Source organism: Haliotis asinina, chromosome 11 (genome assembly GCF_037392515.1).
Source record: "Haliotis asinina isolate JCU_RB_2024 chromosome 11, JCU_Hal_asi_v2, whole genome shotgun sequence".
NCBI classification, from domain to species: Eukaryota; Metazoa; Mollusca; class Gastropoda; order Lepetellida; family Haliotidae; genus Haliotis; species Haliotis asinina.
Window position 1 is genome coordinate 10,396,343 of NC_090290.1, and position 14,399 is coordinate 10,410,741.

The 14,399-nt window shown below is 36.8% G+C and overlaps 1 protein-coding gene across 1 annotated transcript in view; it reads left to right on the plus strand.

Annotated features, from left to right (window-relative positions):
* The first annotated feature begins 3,392 nt into the window (after positions 1-3,392).
* LOC137255196 (polycomb complex protein BMI-1-A-like) overlaps positions 3,393-14,399 on the plus strand; it is a 94,245-nt gene continuing 83,238 nt past the window's right edge. Inside the window, exon 1 of the mRNA XM_067792605.1 lies at positions 3,393-3,474. The gene's annotated coding sequence lies outside the window, so the exon portion shown is untranslated. The remainder of the gene's footprint in view (positions 3,475-14,399) is intronic.

A 14,399-nucleotide genomic window follows, 5' to 3' on the forward strand; every position in this document is an offset into this window, starting at 1 on the left:
TTGGTAACTTTCATGTTTTTTACTCGTTAGATACCAAACCATTCACCTGTTTCATATAATGTATTACACGGAACATCGTTAAGTGTTCTCTATAAAGCTTTCGCTTGTTCGATCTTGACCAAAGGAAAGACATTCATAGAACTGACTTTGTTGTATTCTGACCATGATTTATTGCTTGTGAGATCAAATGGGCTCTCCTAGAAGCTTTCGTTTTCACAGTAGATTTTGTACAATGTTTTGACATCATCGGTCATATGACTCACAATGTTATGACGTCAAAATTTGATGACGTCACAATGTTGTGGCATCGCTGCATTGCAAGTCTAATGGCAAGTACGTGTTCAGAGATATACATTTTTCACTGAAAACTAATGAAGAGTGATGTTTGATGATAAACAGGACTCACTCTCATGTCTTCTGGTATCAATTGTATCGACACTCGTTGGTATAAGTAAAACTACTCTCAACAGTCCTTGGATATTTCTAAGTTTATCAGCTCAGCTAGAAACTTGGGTGAGATTCTCAATATATATAAGAAAACTCCTGCAAGTCTAGAATATGTGGCAAGTCCTGATTTCCACAGTTACTGAAAATTAAGGTCTCTGGATTCTTTTTTATTTATATTTTTGTCTGTGATAAGGAACAGTTTTTTTCTGTGAAATATCTATACGTGGTAAACACCTGGCTTGCCTCTGCGTGTATTTCAGAGCACACGCGTGATTATCGCGTGATACTTTTCGTGTCGCCACTGTTTGATACTGATTGATAAACACAATAACACGATATAATCATAAAATTAATTATCCATAGTTGTCGAAATTGTGTTTTTATTTTGTCGTTTTTATTTACACAGCATTTTATTAAGTGTAAAGAGAGTTTCTGCATGCATTTGACCTTCATAATTCCTTCAGTTTGCCATGAAAATCAAAGACAAAACCATAAACCCCTTAAAATGTGTTTTATATAAGACTGGACAAGTAGACGAAGTATTGAATGCATGATACTTCCATATATAACATGTCTTTTTATAATCATTAATCAGTGAGTAATGTGAGTGTGCTTTTTGTTTCACTAAACATGTTATATACACACATGAGCTTTGAATTCACGGATGTTTTGCGTCGATTAATTCGATGTATAGATTGAGTGAGTGGGTAAGGGCTTGAGTGAGTGGGTGAGTGAGTGAATGAGTTTCCTAGCAACGTCAAGGGGACGGACAGCATAAATGGGGCAAATATGCAAATATTTAGTTCAGTTATGAGGTGGGTTGACTAATTGTATTAATATATTAAATGCTATATGTACAAGGGCGTATTTTGTATTAAGAAATGTGGTTCAATTTAATGTATTTCTTGCATATAAAATGACTATACTCATTGAAACGAATAAGCGAACACATGAAAATACAAATGTTTCTTTGTTCTTTTTCAGGTTTCTTCACAGGATATGTATTGCGCTGTAGGTGAAATTCTGTAAATAAAAAAGGAACGCTTGCACTTCCATATGTTTCCTTATTCGTGTATATTATTCTATATAAATATATTGCACGTACCAGCATGACATTTATTTAGTACAGAGTTATGTTGATTAGTTTCCTAAACATAACATGTTAACTACACAATTGAGCCTTGAATTTAACATGTCACAAAACAGCGTCGAGGAGCTATCCTTTCGTTGCATGCCATGAATCTATACCAGAAAAAACACCTGTGCGTACAGCAATGAATTTCAGTACTGGTTTCCCGCTCTGGTGAACAGCACAGTCTGTAATATACACACACGGTATTTCGCTCATTTCTCTCATATGTTACGACGAAAAGCATGATTAATTTCGCATCCATTTATAGAGGTGAAACTTGTACCGCAGTTAACAGAGCATATTAAATTCGGAAACACGTGAAATAGCAAACATACAAGACTTCAGGCAAACGTTAACAATGCTTTTATCAAAGGCCTTGTGTAGAAAGTAGATACATCTGTCTGTATGTCACTTCACAGACGTAATATCGGAGTAATGGAGTGCCTTTGTTATGCATCGTTAAAAATATTTATATTTGGGTAACTGCGTTTGTGTGTTTTCCGTGGGGGGTTACTGACAAATGATTCATTAGTGTACAGTTTAAGAAATACATTATCCATTTTATAAGAATCATGCAACTTATGGATTATAGTTTATAGTAGATAGCTACGCAAATTAACTCCGCATCATTAATATTTGTCACTCTAATTGCTATTATGTATGCATTAATCTATACCCAAAATCCTACGTATGCTGTATTGGCCTTAGGCATTAACATTGAAAAAATATAATTCTGTTTGTCTGTTTATAGCAAATAGTGACGTTTCTATTTGTATTCGTTTACCGTTATTTAAGTGTTTTAACGGTGTAAGAATGAACATAGAAAAGTCGCCATATGTAATAGACCAGGTTTTATCCATACCTTGACTTGTTACTTGTTGCGAACGTTAAAAGGACGATCAAACAGTCACTGTTTTCTTTTAATAATGTTGGCAGTTTTTTCTACATTAGTGAGAATAATTATAGGTGTGATAATATCTATGAGATTAACATAATTACTTACAATTGGATTAGAATGTGCAGGTGTAATCTGTGATCTCATTCGTTTAAGATGTATTAAAGGGCGTCAAATATCGACAGATATAGGACAGAAATATGTTTTATGATCAACTTAAACATTTAGATTGAAAACTGACCCCTAAATTGTGTAATCATGACCTCTAAAGTAAAAACAAAGTAAAACAAAAATACAAAAGCAAAACAAAAACAAAACACACAAAAACCACCAACAGGTGGAGTAATTAATTTGTGCTTCAAGAATTACAAGAAAATGTGAAGCTTAAATAATTATATAATATTACAATTACCAGTCGTTGAAAGCTACATGAAATCAAACTATTTCAAAGCAAAACAGGTATATTTTTTAAAAAAAAAAATCTTTTTAACACTGTGACCTTGAGTACTGTGAAAGGTAACACCCACATAATTAATGGATAATCACGGGCAATTTATTACAAGTTATTATCCACACCTGTCTGATGCATGTGCAACCGCCAGCGTAATTATGCACTTTATGCACATTGCAGATCATATCATGTTTATGCAAGTGAGTTAAAAACTAACAGCTCCCTCTTTTCGTTGAGTGCACGGGCGTGCAGGAATGCATCGCCGAGTCCGTGGTAATAAGCAAGGCAGTTGGTGAACACAATGCATCCCTATGAATAACCCTCTCATGAAAACAAGCCCGAGAGTGCGCAGACAGAGAGCTACAAATGCTCCTACCAGCCAGTAAACCCTTTGACGGAATGTCGATCGAACCAAGGCTGTGTCAATTAACCAAGTCATGTGACCGTTCAGAGAGGCAGATCTGTATAGCGGACTCGGAATAATATCTAGCGAGAATGTGTGAATTTATCTGAATTATTTCCCCGGACGCGAAGCTCTGAAACTCGGAGGTAAGCCATGTTGATTTCTACTCTTTCGTTTGACTATGTATGTAGTTTTCGAGCACGTACACCCGTGCAGCAAATTCGCCGCTATACGAAGCCGGTTGAGTTTATTTTCGGGCAAAATGGCGTCCACGGCAAACCGCATACAAGCTAACTGTTCAGGTCGAGTATTGATCCTTAGGCCTAGTTTCGCATGTGAGCTTGCTATGCAGTAGTAGCATTGAGAGCGGTGACAGCTCTTGCAGTCTGTTTCAACATCACGGCAGTGGGCTACAGTTGTGACGCAATGCGTCTCATGTTAGACCAAGCAGGCGGATGTGAGGAGGGAATGCCCGTATCTCACACTTTGATTTACTGCGATACATTAAAAAAAACAAACAACCACAACTAGGGTAGGATGTGGTTGAATCACGATCTGCACGTGCATGCTGAATACAGTGTTATTTTGACTGACAGGTGCGAGCATGTCGCTATTGACATCGTGTCCTGTTATTCCAGTTTTTTTAAGCGGATGCACACGTTCTCGTGGAAACGTCAAGATTTGAAAAGTGTTTTAAATGTAAAACAGACACAAGAAACGTTATTAACCTTGTTTACTGATATGCGTGTTTCGTGTTACCGACAAATCGACAAGTTTAATTGTAAAGAAAATGTGAAATAAACACATGACAGTTATTAACATCGTTTACTGTTATCCGTGTTTCATATTTCTTGTACACTCGATGGTATGTCAACCTGGAGATTTGGAATGTTTGAATGATAGGAAACAGAAAAAAACCCGTAGTGATAGAGTTGTTGCCACAGCCACAGTCTATGGCTGGTGCTGACAAGAAAAATGCTGTTATTTACTGATAACGATATGTTGATTTTGCTGAAGTTGTCATGTTGAGGAGCACCTTAGTCCCCATTCTTATTCAATCTTCTTAAAAGATATAAGTTTCCACACACGAAATACTCCATTATAATGTTCGAGGTATAAGAAGTTCAATACCCGTCATATCCTAACTCACAAATATGCGTGTAAGTAGCGATTAACGGCATCGGGTGATTGGACGCCATGAGAATTTTAGATCGAAGCTCATGATGTCAGTCACTGGAGTGTCTGGACCAGACTCTGTTATTTAAGGACCACCGTCGGCGTATAGCTGCATGTGTCGTCAAACAAAAAGAAAACACGACAAAAAACCCCTCCCAAAACGCTTACAAACTAGCTACCAGCCTCATAAACTACCTTACAGCTATGTTTTCCGCAGATCGACCCTTGCCATTTCTTGATCTCACAGATGGATAATCACGTAACTCTATGACATTAAGGAACATCAACGCTGATAAACAATATTAGAAATATAATGTGTGGCGAGTTGAATTGACGAGTGATAATGACTTCGCCAATCGAAATGAGTTGGGTTTTACGTCACGTGAGTATGAGGGTTGTCGGTGTACAGTCTTATTAACCTGTATGTTTCTGTCGGGTTGTAAACAAAAGCGAATCACGTCCATGCATGTGCCAACATATTTACCTGCTACTTACAACTGGGTAGTTATTCGGCGTCGAAATGATACACGAAAAACGTGGAGAGGTGGTCCAATTTTGCTCCCAGAAAACAAGAAAAACACAACCCGACAAATTGTTGGATGAAAGAATTTTTCCAGGGGCTATATAAACACAAGCAAGCTGCATATCGGAAACTCCTGCTTGTTGCCTTCGAAAGGGAAACCATATTTTTTGGTTCACGTTTTTCTCGAGCATTGCTTACAAATGAACCCAGCCCAGCCCCTATATCTCGTGCAGCACGTGCGAGACACCTGTGACGCACGCGCGAACGTGATGTCGATTTCATCTGAGCCATATAACCGACTATCCAGACAGTCTTAGGCTCTACCGCACACTGACTAATCTCAACGTCTTGTTTGGCACTAAACAAATTCCAGTTTATTCCGAATGAGTTATCTGACTGGAAAAAGTGTGAAATTACATCGCTATTTCATTTTCAAAAACGTAATCGGAGGAAACATAGTTAAACTGTTCACGGCACACAAAGAAAGACACATTGACCCATGTGAACTGGCATGCTTGATTGACATTCCCACTAAATGATATATAACAGATATATGTTAAATTGACCTTCCAATGACTATGTGAAAATGCTCATATCCATATCAGAGATAATAACAGACTAACCCGATCTTCAGAATATACACGTTTAATAAAAACATTTATCACCCGGTGATTTAGCATGCATAGAATATGATTAACAGCATGGATTACTTAACAGTTTGAAAATATACACTATGGACATTATTAAATGTTACAATGCATATCTCAACAATTAAATGGCGATATGCGGTAGTTATTTCACTAAACACCCCAAACCTCGTCCTTTAGCTCCAATTACAACACCAATTTAAAAACTGATTTTTTCGGGTGAGTCATTGTATAAACATGTAAATAACTAAACAAACTAGCCCCGCCTGCCATTTAACAGTCTGGTATGCTTCTCACATAAACCTGTATTAATATCGCTAATGTTGTGAGAGAGATCCGGCAATACGACACCTGAGCTGAAAGCGAACCTGTTTTGAGCCTTTTATCTGAACAAAACATATCGCCAGCCTCTATATTGCTGACTCAAGCATGCAAGAACACTCGACTTTCAGGTTTTACGATATATTTCAGTTTGAAGTTAAGTTTTTCTCACGAAGACAGACTATGCATTCAGGCTTTGCGTGCGTTGTTCGCGGGACATGTTTCAGATTTGCTGACTAAAGTTATTTCAATAAGCGCTGGTAAGGTTTTCGAGGTATGCCTTGATGTTTCCGATGAGTTGGTGTGGCCTATCGGGACGTATTGCATATTACTTTGTTTTATCAAGAATTTCTTTAGTGGCAATCTGTAGTTAAAACTGCCTCGCGTGCACAGAACCCGGTGTCAGTCTTGAATGAGTGAGTCTAGTTTTACTCAGTTTTGGCAATATTCCAGCAAAGTCATATCGGGGGACACCGGAAATGGGCTTCTCACATTCTACCCATGTGGAGAATCGAACCCGGGTCTTCGGCGTGATGAGCGAATGCTTTAACCATTAGGCCACCCCGCCGCCTGTGTCAGTCCTGAAACCATTCACAATATAACATCAAGAATACAACCCTCTGATACTAACTGAGCACCCCCACCCCCACTTCTCCTTAATCCCACCCTTTTTCTGTCCACACACAGACGCACGCACACGCGCACGAACACACGTACACACACGCGCGCACACACACACGCATTCTCTATCTTGTTCCCCTCCTTTTCTCTTCTCTCAACCTCTCTCAAAGGTTTAAAAGGCCTTAAGTTATAGCTATCTGCTCTTAAACCACCACGAAATAATCCTAAAAGTGGTGTTCAACCACCACAAAATAATCCTAAAAGTGATGTTAAACCACCACGAAATAATCCTAAAAGTGATGTTAAACTACCAAGAAATACTATAAAAAGAAAATTGAAACCACAACGAGTTGCTTTAAAAGTGATGTAAAACCAGGAATAGTGTTCTCAATTGCAACGTTATACCCCTAAAGTGAGGTCAAACCACAAAGGAAAGCCTCTCCAAAATGATGTTAAAGTACAACGTGATGTTAAAGTAAAAAAGAAATTCTCCAAAGTGATGTTAAAGTACAGAGTACAGTTTTAAGTGAAAAGGGATGTTAAAGTACAAAACAGACCCCTCCAAAGTGATGCGAAAGTACACTATGCAAGTTAAACTGTAAAGTGATGTTAAAGTACAACATAAACCTCTCCAAGTTGATATGAAAGTACAAACTGATGCTAAAGTACAAGTGATATAAAATACAATGTGCATGTCTTCATAGTGATGTTAAAGTACAATTTAACCTTCAGAAGAGATGTTAAAGTTCAAAGTAAAACCCTTCAACGTAATGTTAAAGCAAAAATAAACCTCTTCAAAGTGACGTTAAAGCAAAAATAAATCTCTTCAATGTGATGTTAACCACTAAGGAATCAACACCACCAACAAAGCAGTTGTATATCGTAATGCCACCATCAGTCACATGTCCCCACCAACGTTGACGGTATTAAACTGCATGTGTCTAATTGTCAGCTAAATCATAACCCACCAAGAAGGCACTGTATGCACAATACACAATGAAATCTAATGCCAGGGAATATTTTAAAAACATTGTATATTTCGTTTATGTAATTTGACACGTCTTGTCACGTACCGGTGATCATAACTCAGATACGTTAACCAAGGTCCATAGAAAGGCCGTATCTGAATAATGCACTTTTGAAACGTGTAGTTAGCAGCACACTGCAATCCCGTTCAGCGACAACCAGGAGGTCTGTGCTAAACAGTTATTGATTTCTGCAAGATCATCAAGTTTCTCTAAAGGCGATGACGTCATCGCGCAACATCGAATGCCACGGAGCTCTGTTCACGTGTTAGTAATCCATGTTTTATTTCACGAGAGAAAAATTCGTGAACGATAATTGATTTTTGTTCAAATGCCAAACACAGCGAAGATACAAAAAGTATTTTTTCCAGAATAGTTACAACACGACTCTGATTAAAAAATTCTTCTTATTTCACAGATGATTTGATAACAGATTTACACCACCCTAAGTGTAAAGTAACAAAATATTGAGATTAATGACAAAATGATTCAAAACCAATGTTTATTTCCTGAGTATTAAGTCGGATCTAGGCTTAATGACATATTTTGAAATCCGTATCCTATTTGTACGACACCGAAACCAATATCAAATATAATTATAGGTAATTTGCGAAAGTCTTTGAAATAATTAAGACTAGTCAGTCCTGAGATTTATATCACTCGCTTGTAGATCGATATCATCTGATTGAGAACACAATCATATATATGTCTATTGACATATATATTACGCCCTTGTCAGTTGCATATTATTTTAAGTATTGATCATGAGGTACCTATCTCGAGGTACAATTATATAAATGAGCGTACCATTTATTCGGAATTGGCGCATAAGAAACAAACCAATCACCAACCACTATAAAATAGGAATGAGAATTGGTTTGCATTTCAGAAACTGATAGACGTGTAAAATGCATCATTGTACCTAACGACCGTCAGAACAGATTCTCAAACAGAACACATTAATAGATGCGCCTCTGGCTTCTGATGTGTTTTTTATTTTTATTTTAAGGCTCAAGTTTCTTCATGGCATTTACATGAAATATGGAAAATTGAAAAATGAGGAAGATGAACGAAATCAGAAAATTTTTTTAAGTGCCATTGTCTAAGGTTCTACAGTATCTGTGAAACGTTTCTATGATATCTAGCAGCGCAATTTGGTCTAGATTTTATAACACGAAAACAAAATCAGTTTTAGGATGTACAAATTAATTAACTTTTGATAATATATTTAGAATCTCAATATATGCATATCATTAGAATCTCAACATTGGGTTGCTTGAAATGAATTATTCTGTTTGATAATCATCTTAAAATACTTTATAATTACTCTCTGTTTCGAATTACACTTTTAGTGCTATCGTTCCTCAACGTAATGTCAATGTCGCCTCTATAGCTTTAAATCTTAAATATGTTATCATTTATCCATCACTTATCTCTACTTCATATATTGGGTGGTGGCAGCTATTTTAGCAATAGCTATGGGTGTTTTTGTGTACGTGAATGATTTGTTGTATTGTGCACGTAATTGTTTTTAATGTTAATATGCAACCATTTAAAAGAAATTTCCTTCGGAATAATAAATCATTATCTTATCCTCTTTTTAACCAGAGATCACAATTCCAATAAAGTTAATTATGATGTGACGTGCATCCATAATTGTATGGATAGGTTTTCTGATATATTTAAAACAAAAAAGATAAGTTCAGTTGTGCAAAACCTTAAGGCACGATCGTCTCACAAACCGAAACGAACAGAGAACTGAATTGAACTGCAGCAGTACACTTAGATTGAAATGAAATCCTTGAGGTTTCCTTTTTTATTAAACGTTTGCTATTAACATGTAAAAAGAAAATACGTATTGCCGGAGAGCTTGTCATGGGTAGTAATGATCTGAAGTCGTTTTTTCACGACTTCAAAGTTGCAAAAACGGAATATCTCATGTCTAAAAAGGTCTTAAAATGGTATGGTACTTTTAATGATGCTCTTTTACAATGGCAGCGCTCTATAAAATCTCATTAAACAACCCTCATCATAGGTGCTCTCTGTACTAAGTAGGTAAGTTTGAACAGCGATATTCTCTAGGGTTTCGCTCTGTCTTATATAACACCACACGTCACATAGTGCAGGTGCTTCCTGATTTCCTAACTTCTATGTTAACCTGGTGCATTATTAAGACCGCCGTCTAGACGGAATGTTGCTGAGTGCGGCGTAAAACTAAACTAAAGTCCTCACCTAATTACATTCTAGTAGGACTCATCGGGTACAGTATACACGATGTTAATAAAACAAGGGACAGTTATTTGATGCTACTGCATACAATATTGATGTCAACATACTGTGTTGAACCTTACGTTTATAGTGTTTCAGCGACAGCGTTTATTCTAGCAACGTTTCCCCAAATTTTGTAAATGGACAAATCGAATGTTCAATTATATAATTGCATTTATGATGCAGTTAGTGTATTGTTGAATTGTCAAGATAATTCCACCATGCCCTATGTTCACAGTTAACCCACCATAGGGTATGAACCACTACTCATTTGATAAAAAGTGTGGTTTTACTTATTTATGTATTTGTCTCTATTAATATTACATCGGCAAAAGAACAAGCGCGATGCCAAAGCGACCAAAATTTTATTCTGGAAGTAGATACTTTTTCACACCATTCTAATGTAGCCATTTTCAGTTTACAAATCTATCTAACCTGTGCGTTCAAGGTGTGTCAAGAAGAATATTTCGTTGTTTTATGAACATAACGTTTGAAGTTATATCTCAGTCACTTATACTGATACGGAAGAATACATAAGGCTGCTTATTTGTTCAATATTCAATATCTGTGTACGCCTTATCCTCTCATCGTGGTTTCACGGCAGTTACCATGGCAACAAAATAATAAATAAATAACTGTTATTTTAAAAAAAATCTCAGTTATTACCTCATAATTCCTGCGGCACAGAGAACATGAGCTGATATTGAATTCGTGTATTGCAGTTATCATGTATAATATATAAATGTTAATGTTTAGATTTTTTCAAAATTTTTTTTGTCGAGTCGGCGTCTTGGCGTCACATTATCTCTGCATTACTCTTAAAGATGGAGCTCATATTATTGGGTATAAAAAATGCTAAGATATTAGTACCATTTATATGCACATGACGTTCATGCACAAATCATGCGGCTCATCCATAAAATTATCTATAATGTCATATTGAAGAAATGGATTCATTCAAGTTAGGTTGCGTAAAATATTAATCAAATCTTCCAAAATTAGTAAAAATGATTAAGTGATAAAAACAGTTCTATCGAAGATAAAACGTGTTAGGATAAACGTATTGGATTTTATATTATTCACGGACGTAATCCTTTAAATTAAGTATTCCGCAACTCGGGATGATGTATAAACCATATTAGACATGTCAATATGTTTTTTCCGCTAATATTGTAAATATGAATGATAACAGGAAACTTAGACCGTTAATCCTGCCCGCCATACACAGCGTCGGGTGATAAATTTCTACTTAATTACTTTAATGCCGAAACTTTGACGTTGATAGAAGATTTAATTCCGATTGTGACGTCATTCTTCTCCCACGTACAGACTGCTGGTTCTTCAACTACTTCCAATGCCGTGCAGCGAATGTTTTAAGAGAAGTCGTGTGGAAATTATCAACGTTAAGCCCATTCGTTAGATAGGTCTGTTTGTGGATCCATTTCTCGACGCGGGGGTTAAAAAACTGAAATGGTTTTGCAAATGTAATAGGGAAACTTGAGCTGGCCATTTTACGGTTATAAAAACATATTAGTAACGGTTGAGCGTGTTCTAGTGCAATTTTGATGGTGAATAACTATTAAAACAGTTCGTGTTTCTGATAAACATGAAAGTTATCTAAATTTAGATACTTAGTGGTGTTCCTGGAATAATATTTTTATATAGTGGCCTAATGATAAATAGGAAAGTGTAGTACGTCTGGCAAACTCGATAAAACAAACCTATCGCTATTTTTGTATAACAGACAAAAATGTTTATTTCGATTAATTAATATTTTAAGACACAGTTTGAAATATGACTAGGATGTATCAGTTTAAAATTTTTGTTTCAGAACGCTAATTAATATTTATAGTTTTGTGAAAGGACGTGGAACACCTTTTCTTTTTTTCTCATTTGAAATGTATAATTGCAGTAAAAACATCTACAATATAGCAATGTATGTTGGAAGACTAATATTCCATTCCAGTGGCTTACAAATTGTGGACAGATGATATGATATATGCATGTCAATTCAAACTGCGTAGATGAATTCCCGTGATGTAAATCACGGGGTTGTCTGATCCAGACACGATCACATACTGACTGCCGTCATATAGTTGGTCGGTTGCTCATTGAGCCGCTAAACAGCAAACCAACAAATCAAACATTATGCGTTTCTCAAAAATATATAGAAATAATAGTAGTTATTGAAACGACACTGGAACACGCAATCCGGAGCGAAACGAAATAGTAACCGTTTGCAATCAAATAACTGTGAGGAGTGATTTGTATCGACGGTATTTATCGTCGGAGTTTTACTGTAAGACTCGATCCCTTTTAAAAAGTTTGTAAACTCTTAATAAACTGTGTTTCGTCTTTTTAGTTAAACGGGGTGCAGAATTCAGGCACGTTTGTTTGATTGTCCCGTCTTTGCCAAAACGATTGTGTAGAACCATTATGAAGACGGCATAGTGTGCGATGTTTAGCCTTGTGCTTGGAAAGTCCTATCATCAGGCTGTATTTCTCTGTCACATGTTTCGACCGTGAAAGCTGTTCAGGTAAGCGTGACGTATTTGAGCATTTGCGACGGTGAATGAAAGGTTATATCTGAGTCGTGACGTATATACGATTTTTAAAATAAAATAAAAAAAAGTGCAAAATGAGTAAACATAGAAATAATATGCAATTAATTAAAAGTGTTTAATGTTGTTTGCTTTCTATGAAGTGGATTTTCAACTTTAATTTCATCTGATTTTTTTTCGTTTCGTTGAAGGTGTTGCAACGCTCTCTGAAGAGTTGCCTCCCTTTGTAATGAAGGATCCACTCCTGGTGGTTCAGTACCAAGATCGAAACCATACCCGTGGTTTCACAGGAGCTGTAAACATGCGAGACCTGCATCGTCCCGCGTTTTCCACCACTATAAATCTGAAAGCCGTTTTAACTGGAATGTTGGTCAAAAACAGCGTTGTAACGTATGTCACTCACTTATTCAAACGTATACAAACTGGGCGCTTGTTGACTGGCAAGGTCGTAAACGGGTTATATGCTATAAATAAACAGCAAACTAATTGTGTTGAGTAATTAGTGAGTGAACGAGTATAGTTTTACGCCGCTTATAGCAGCACTCCTGCAACATCACGCCGGATATTGTAATACAAACACAACGAGCATGGTTCGTCGTAATTTACAATAAATAAAGTATTATTAACTTGAAAGACCGTTCAACATACCCTAACAGTTACTTTTAGTCTACAGTGACTTGCTTGTTACAGAGATGTCACAACTATATTTCTTGGTATTGTCTTTTTATAGACCGAGAGTTCCAGGAATGGTTTCTTCTATCTCTATGCTTGACAAAGCACATTGTATTGAAACTCGGAGTGTAACATGTAACAAGTTTTTTTGTTGGCATTCTTGCCGGAACATATGTTTTTTCTCGTCAGTTTTGAAAAAAACCTTGTCCAAAAACACTTCTTTAAGTAGCATAAAATATACAATACAACATGATGTTTTAGATATTAGAATCAGTCTGGCACCGACTGGTAATTCGTTTGAGCCGAGCGCCCCTTTAAAGATATATTGCTGTTTGTATAACGTTGAGACGTTGGTACATGTAATCTCTGTCCTAACGGCTAATATATGCAGTATTCTTGGGCAGCTGATGTGTTTGAGAAGAAGCTATAAACGTACAGGGTTTGACAGTTTATTTGCCGACCTTGTATCACTTGCAGACAGCTGTGCCACTTACTCAATCGAACAACTGGCAACGATATTTCATCCAGCCCTTATCAATACATGTTCAGAGCCGTTGGTGCTGCAAACGGGCCCTAACCGAAACTTTCCTGTGGCTATTTCGGTTAATACCCAAGAAATCAGATATCACGCCTCGCCATGTTGTAAATGAGATATTCAAGTCTAGGAATCAAGGCTTCGTTAGGATAATTACCAAAAAGTGATATCAGGATGTCGTAAAATTGACGTAAATGATTATGCTCAAGGTGAAGGTCATCCATTATCGACGTAGTTTTCACAGCGCATTTGAGGGTTTATTGCTGTCCAATGGGGCATCATTTGTCAAAAAGACCATGTTGAGATGAAAGAAAAATAGTTTAATTGTCTCGAAATGTTTCCGAGTTCGCCACATAAGAGGTTCGCAAATCTTGTTAACGACAGGCCAGAAACCGCGCATCGAGAGACTCATCAATGGCAGAAAACCTCCACGAGTCCAGAGAGCAAGAATGAAACTGGATGGGTCATCATGGAAAGAGAGTAATTGAATATTGACCAACAGTGGAACTTTCCTAACAAATAGGATCTTGAAGCTGTTTTACTGGCAAGAGTCTAATGTCTGTTGATTTAGCCCGTTAAAGCTCTAGAGCCGATGTAATAGTGACTCCCAGTTCGTTTCGTTAGGGATTTCTGATCTATCATCCGAGCGTTCCGTCAAAATATGCATATCTACTTATCCAATTGGACACTAAACACCTTTACAGGCTTTCAAGGATCATTGA